Genomic DNA, 7676 nt, shown 5'->3' on the forward strand with positions numbered 1-7676 from the left:
ACTGGAATGCCATGGTCTGTCATTCAGCCAAATCATTTTCTTTGTGCCAAGAACTGATGTGTTCTTTTCCAGAAGGAAAAGAGCAGACCAGAGAAAGATCCTTAGAGCTCAGGCACAGCATCCTTCAATCCCATCATACAAAGGCTTTAAATAACAAAAGGAAAAAGCTAGACTCCCTGTCAAGAGAGTTTAATGCCTTAACAAGGAGGTGATGGGATGGGGGGTGGGGTGGGTGGAAGGTGGAAGAAAAGCCACAAGTGGTAAATGCGTGGAAGCCGGAAGATGAAGAGTGAGAAGGGTCCTTCTCTGGGGTAGATGAAGATTTAGAGTGAGGAAGGATCTTTCTCTGGGGTAGATGAAGCTGAAGAATGAGGAAGGGTCCTTCTCTGGGGAAGTGGAAGACGAAGAGTGAGGACGGGTCCTTCTCTGGGGTATAGATGGAAGGGAGTCATTCTTTTTAGAACACACAACAACATGCGGTTCATTTTCTTTTCTGTGGGTTCAGATACTGCTCTGGCTGGAATGTGAAACGCTCCACCATTAGCTCATAGGTTTGAACTTAAGGCCCCAGCTGGTGGCGCTCTTCGGGAAGTTCAGACTCACTGAAGGAAGTGGGTCACTGCAGGGCGGGCCTTGAGCCTTTAATAGGCGGGGCTTACTTTTGTCCATTCTCTGCTTCCTGAATACAGGGATAATGTGATCAGCCTGTCTCCTGCTGCCTGCCACGTCTTCACCATGGTGGGCTGCATCCTTCCAGAACTGGGAACAAGAATAAACCCTTTCTCCCTTAAGTTGCTTTTGTCCATGTATTTTATTGCAGCAATAGGAAAATAGACAGAAATGAAACCCTTAGCACTTTAATCACAGGGAAATGGCTATAAATGACGGGTTTTTCATACTGAAGAAGATACTACTAATGGTTAGGAGTAAAATCTAGACATGTGACTTTGAACAGTTTTCCTAACCTCTGTACAGATTGTTATTATTATCAATGGTCAGTTCTATAAAAGGTCAATGGCACCTAGCTGATAGGGCAGGAATAAAGGATCAAGTGAGAGAATGCATATAAAAAGCATCTCAAGCAATTGTCAAAATGATAAATTTTATTTTCACAAATTCCACACTAAATATTTATTGATTATAGAGCTTGTGTTTGGGCAACTTCACTTTCCATTCCTTCTCACCCTGTTTGGGATCAACATGGCATATATGTGGCATGCACACACACATACACACACACACACACACACACAGCCATGGCCGGCCTCTTCTGAGGCACATGTGTCACACACACACACACACACACACACACACACACACACACACACAGAGCCATGGCCAGCCTCTTCTGAGGCACATGTGTCACACACACACACTCACACACATAGAGCCATGGCACATGTGTGACACACACACACAGAGCCATGGCACATGTGTGACATACGTACACAGAGCCATGGCACATATGTGACACACGTACACAGAGCCATGGCACATATGTGACACACGTACACAGAGCCATGGCACATATGTGACACACTCACACATATACACACAGCCATGGCACATGTGTGACACACACACACAGAGCCATGGCCAGCCTCTTCTGAGGCACATGTGTGGCACACACACATACACATTCACAGAGCCATGGCACATGTGTGACATACACACACACACACACACACACACACACACACACAGAGCCATAGCCAGCCTCTTCTGAGGCACATGTGTGAGACACACACACACAGTGCCAGGCACATATGTGACACACACACACACATCCATAGCCAGCCTCTTCTGAGGCACATGTGTGACACACACACACACACACACACACACACACACACGCAGCCATGGCACATGTGTGACACACACATACACACACGCACAGCCATGGCACATGTGTGACACACACACACGCACACACACACACAAACACACGCATAGCCATGGCCAGCCTCTTCTGAGGCTTTCCATCCTTTGTTCACTGACAGCTTCTTTGTGGAGCTGGGGACAGACATAGTGACCTTGTCCTCAAGCTATCTGCATTCCAATAGTACTGAAAATGAAGACTAGTTCAGATGGTGTTAAATGTCTTAAAATCAATGTTACAATTTTTATCTTATGTTAAATAAATGATATGAAATTAACCAGCAATCCCTGGTGTCAGGTACCTAGAACTGCAGAGGCAGAGGATGCTACAACTGCTCAAAGAAAATAAAACTGGAGTTACAAGACGAAGGCTGTAATGAAAAATAACAATCTGGCACTCAGGAAGTAGAGGCAGGAGGATCATGAATTCAAGGTCAGCCTAGGCTGCATCAAGGTAACCTTGTAAGAAAAGAGAGATGGAGGAAGGGTGGAAGGAAGGGGAAGAGAAAGAGAGAAACAGGGGCAGGTAAGCAGACAGACAGACAGCTTATTTAAAGGGTCAAATGATCACAGCATAGAAATAAATGTGTTCACACTGATTGGTTAGAGAAAGTGGACAACACTGAGGGGACTTGGCCGGTAACTCTTATGATAAGATTATCTATTTTCCCCTCTTCCTGGGTCATCCTCTACCTACAATGTGAGTTTGTCAGGAGGGAGAGAAGCAGAGAGGGACAAGAGTGTGGTGAGGAGGAGGGCACCACCACGAGGGACCCAGGAAATCAATAGCCTGATTTCCTTTCCAAATGGTCAACTTGGGCCTTGAGTTGCTTTCCTACTCAAGGGAGGGCAGTAACATTTGCCCAAACGTACTTGAAACTAATTCTTCTTCATTTAATTAGGAAGTTCCTCCACAAGTACTTTCATTGAAAAAACACAGTTAAATGTAATTGAAAAGGTAAATGTACAGAACTGTGAGACTAAAATTCAAAATCAGATGTGAAGGAAAATTCTTTTTACTTTTGGAAGACCCTCTGAGGTTCACCTCTCTGTCTTTCCTGCAAGAGGCTCCATTTTGAAAATGATTCTCCTTCCACCCAGATGTAGGGACCAGGGGCTTAGAGCCAAGCAGAACATGGGACCACCCCTCAGAAGGGATCACCCCTGCCTGTGACGAGCAGCTGAAGTATCCTTCCTTCTCAGCCTCTTTCTAACCATCATCAGCTACAAAATGCTACAGCCTTATAAATACAGTAATGATGGGTCTCGGAGTCAGAGAAGCATCAGCTAGTGTCCTCTTCACCGCTGTGCCGCTGGGGAGTGGGTATACGTGCTAGTCATCTAATGTACAAAGAACACTCAGGAAATGATTTCTTGTCACTTTAATGTTGACCTTGAATAAGGAAAGTTTACTCTACCTACAGTTGTGATAATGGGATTCAGTTTGTCCAGGGACAGAGTTACAGCAGGAGAAGGAAAAGAGATGCTTGCAAGCTCCACCTTCTCTCTAACAGCTGCCTACCTGCTTCCGCTCACATCGCCGTTCTAACTCATCCACCTGTTAGCCAATGACAAATGGGGACTTGGATGAGTGGGGTGAATCTCCTTCTTCTCTGAGATAATCATCTGGCATGCACTGGTGCCATAACAGATGTCTTGAAGTTCAATTGAAGCAATGACATTTGGAAAAGTACCTTAAGGCTCAAGGGGGATTTTTGTGTGTATCATTTCATTTGCTCATCACAAACATACTTTGAGGTCTCATTTCCCCCATGGTCCAGAACCAAGATCCAAGATCCATGCTAGATTTCAGAGAGATGCAGGGACAGACTTGAACCTAATTCTCATGTCAAGAGTATCATTTAAAGCCACCAATAGATTCTCCACAATGTCCTGCAGTAGGGAGTGCTGGCATGTGGATGCCACAGACCCACCTTAAAAAGCTAGTACTTAGAAAGGAGTCGGGGGGTGGCAAACTCCAGAGCTGGGGATGAAAGCCATGTGGTAATACTAGGGATCAGAATTCTGTGATCCTGGTGGGGTCAGGGAGGGTCCTGTGGATTTGAGTATGGGAGCTCACCTGGGCATTCCTGCTCTGTTCTTAGTTCAAGATCCAGATTTGCAACAGCTATCACATTTCATGGCTTCTTTGTCTGACTTGTTCTTTGATTAATCACACCTTTCATGATTCATATTGCTTAATTGCCTTCCAAATGGGTTATTTCTGGTGGTAACTTTATTCAGGTTGGTTTGTGGTCTCAGAGCATCTTAAATACAAAGCTACAACTAAATCAGACATGATCTTCTGACAACACCCATCACAAATAAGGTCCATGTCTCTACTGTCTACTAGATGACTATGAGCCAGATGTGACTACTGAACACTTCAAATGTGGTCAGTGCAACTCAGAATTAACATTTTAACTTTATTAAATTCAAATTAATTTGAAATTATGCATAAGCAGGCACCTGTGTTTGTGGTCCATCCATTCCTTTTTTTTGGTTGCCATGACAAAATACTTGGAAAAAGCTACTTCAGGTTGACTCCCGGTGCTTGTGTTGGGCAGCTCACAGCCATCTGTAGCTCCATTTCCAGGATATCTCCTCTATTGACTTCAGTGGGTACCTACACTCATGTGTAAACACACACACACACACACACACACACACACACACACACACACACACACACCTTATAAAGAGCTTTCTTTAAATAGGTTTATTTGGCTCACAGCCCAGTAATGTAGCAGGAAAGGTATGGCAGCCAGAGCATGAAGCAGTTGGTCACGTTGTATTCACAGTGAGGAAACAGCTAGAAATAAATGTTGATGCACAGCCCACTTTCTCCTTCCTCCTGGCCTCTAGTCCACAGAGTGATACCACTAACATTTATGGTGAATCTTGCCAGGTTAGCAGAGCCAATCTAAACTGCCTCTCACAAGCCTGCCTTCCGGGTGACTCTGCATCCTGTAATGTGACAATATTAACCATGAGTGGCTGCCATGTTGGACTGTTCAGTCTGAGCTATCAAAGGTTTAGGATTCAACAGAATGGACTCTGGATCTTGCTTCTGTCACTCCTTTGTGTGGCCCTGGGTATACTATTGAATTTTCCCACTGATAAAGGGAGCTGCTGAGCTCCTTTTCCTGCAGCTACCTTGATGATTTAATAGGATATCTGGTTTTTACTGTCTACAATAATGTGAGGCACATAAAATGGAACCAGTTCTGAGAGAGCCATCAACCCTGCACATGCAGCACTGTGGATGAAGACCTAAAGAACAATTTGAAGATTGGAAATAGGGGAGCATTTATTTCTTCTTCTGGGCTTACATGGGTAAAAGAAGAAACCCAAGCCCAATTTACCTGGGATTTGCCCACTCAGTGTTTTGCTCATTCCCATGCATATTAGAAAGGGGGCTTATGGAGACCCCGCCAACTTAGAATATATGTAAGAGTGCTGAGGACAGAACTCTGTTGAATCTATGAATGTATTTTAACAACTTCCTGGGGCTATCAGTTCTAGTCTCAACCTTTAAACAGGCTATGTGTAGGATTATAGAGTTTCCATGTCTGAATCTGTATGCTTTTCCTCTGCCTAAATATTAGTTTAGACCTATAGTAATACTACTTTGTCTGCCTGTGGTGGTTTGAATAGGTATGGCCCCATAAACTCATGTGTTTGACTGCTTGACCCATAGGAAGTGGTATTATTAGGGGGTGTGGCTTTGTTGGAGTAGGTGTGGCCTTGTTGGAGGAAGTATATCACTGTGGGGGTGGGGTTTGAGGTTTCCTATGCTCAAGCTACACTCAGTGTGGCACACAGTCTTCTTTTGCCTACGGAACTCTTGACTCCATCTCCAGCACCATGTCTGCCTGCATGCTGCTATGGCTATGTTTCTCATCATGATAATGGACTAAACCCCTGAAACTGTGATCCATCCCATATTAAATGTTTTCCTTTGTAAGAGTTGTCATGGTCATGGTGTCTTTTTACAGCTGCAAAACCCAAACTAAGATGCTGCCTTACCTATTTCCATTCCTTTCGACCCTCAGATTGTACTTGGAAGTCTTCATCCCTTCTCTGTGGCTCTTGAACTACTCTTTACTGCAACACCTTTGGGATGTCTATGTGGTTGACTTGCTCTTTGAGGTCATAGATTTGCATATTTAGGATTTCTCATGGCCTGGTACAAAGCCTTGTATGTAAAAGAATTATAATTGTTTGAAAAAGATAATGCAATGGCTATCACAATTGATGCTGGTGATCAGCATGATATTGGTATTGATGATGATGGTGGGAGTAGTGATAATGGTGGTGGTGATAAAGAGGGTGGTGACAGTGGTGATGGGGAGATCAATGTAATGATGGTGGTGATGGAGGTGATGGTAATAGTGCTGCTGCTGCTGATAGATGAGTAGGTAGAGAGAGATGATAGATGTATAGATGTATCAATACATCTATAATTAATGGATGGATGCATAGATGTATAGATAGATAACAAATGGATTGATTAATGGATAAATAGATGAATGGGTAGATAATAGATGGATGGATGGAAGAATAGATAGATGTATAAATAGATAGACAATATAGATAGATGGTGGTGGTGGTGGTGGTAGTGATGATGATGGTGGTAGTGGTGGAGGTAATATTGGTGATAAGGATGATGGTGGTGGTGGTGCTTGTGATAGAAATGATGTTGATAATGAATATGGTCGTGGTGGTGATGACATTGATCACTGGAATTAAACCAAACATTAGCACAGTAGCCACCATACTCTAGATATCCTTCTATGCTTTTATGGTGTTTATTACATTACATTTATTTAATCTTGTCCCACTTCGCAGATGAACAGAATTGAATGAACAAGTTTAAGTAATTTGTCAAGGTCAAGGGTATCTTAGAGTTAAATATTCTTACTAAGTGGCCACACCTCCTGAGGGCTAAAGTGTCTGCTCTCCCAGTACATTTCCCTGCACCCTTTTCCCCACAGTTGCCACCACAAGAGCAAATGTTGCTGTGATTCTTGTTGACGTGGGAGCTAAGCCAATCCTAGGCACTTCAGCATAAATTGCTGAATCTCAGAAATAGGCTTGCATAGCTCCTGAGAACAGTAGCCTGTCCCCATGGCCTCCCCAATTCCCAGGCACTTATCACCTGGGCAGTTGTTGTAGAATGATTTACAACCACTTGGTGTTTTCTAGCAGGAGGCTGAAAACTGCTGCATACTGTGGAATACCAAAGACAGAGCATCTCATGGAATCTGCCACTTAGGGCTTTCTGCAGACCTGCCTGCCTTCACTGGTACTACCTACTCTCTAATGAAGGGCTCAGCTGGTCCCATGGCAATCTTACTCTGCCTTGGCTGTAAATAGCAGGGCGAGAAAGGCATTGAAATCAGAGTTGATTGAGAGAAAATGTACATTGGTGGCTTGTGCAGTGAAATCTCCCTACACCTTCACTGAGCTTCAAAGTTTTCCCTTTCTTCCTTTTATCTATCCATACATTGGATCATTTAGCAAATATCTGTTATTCCCTGTTCCTGTACAAGAACATGTGCTTAAATGTTAGGGATGCTGGGTTAGAAAAATTCCTAGCCAGTGCCTCAGGGGATCTTGTAGCATAATTGGAGAAAGAGAGAGGGAGTATTTGCTATGCAATGTAACACATGTTGTAATAATGTAACCCTGTGGTCCTAGGGAGTTATTGAGATGCAAGATATCTGCTTGAGAGAACTGAGGAAGATGCATGAATGAAGGGCAGGTGGGTGGGCTTGTAAGAAGCATGGGGGACA

This window comes from Mastomys coucha, unplaced genomic scaffold (assembly GCF_008632895.1).
Source record: "Mastomys coucha isolate ucsf_1 unplaced genomic scaffold, UCSF_Mcou_1 pScaffold12, whole genome shotgun sequence".
Taxonomy (NCBI): domain Eukaryota; kingdom Metazoa; phylum Chordata; class Mammalia; order Rodentia; family Muridae; genus Mastomys; species Mastomys coucha.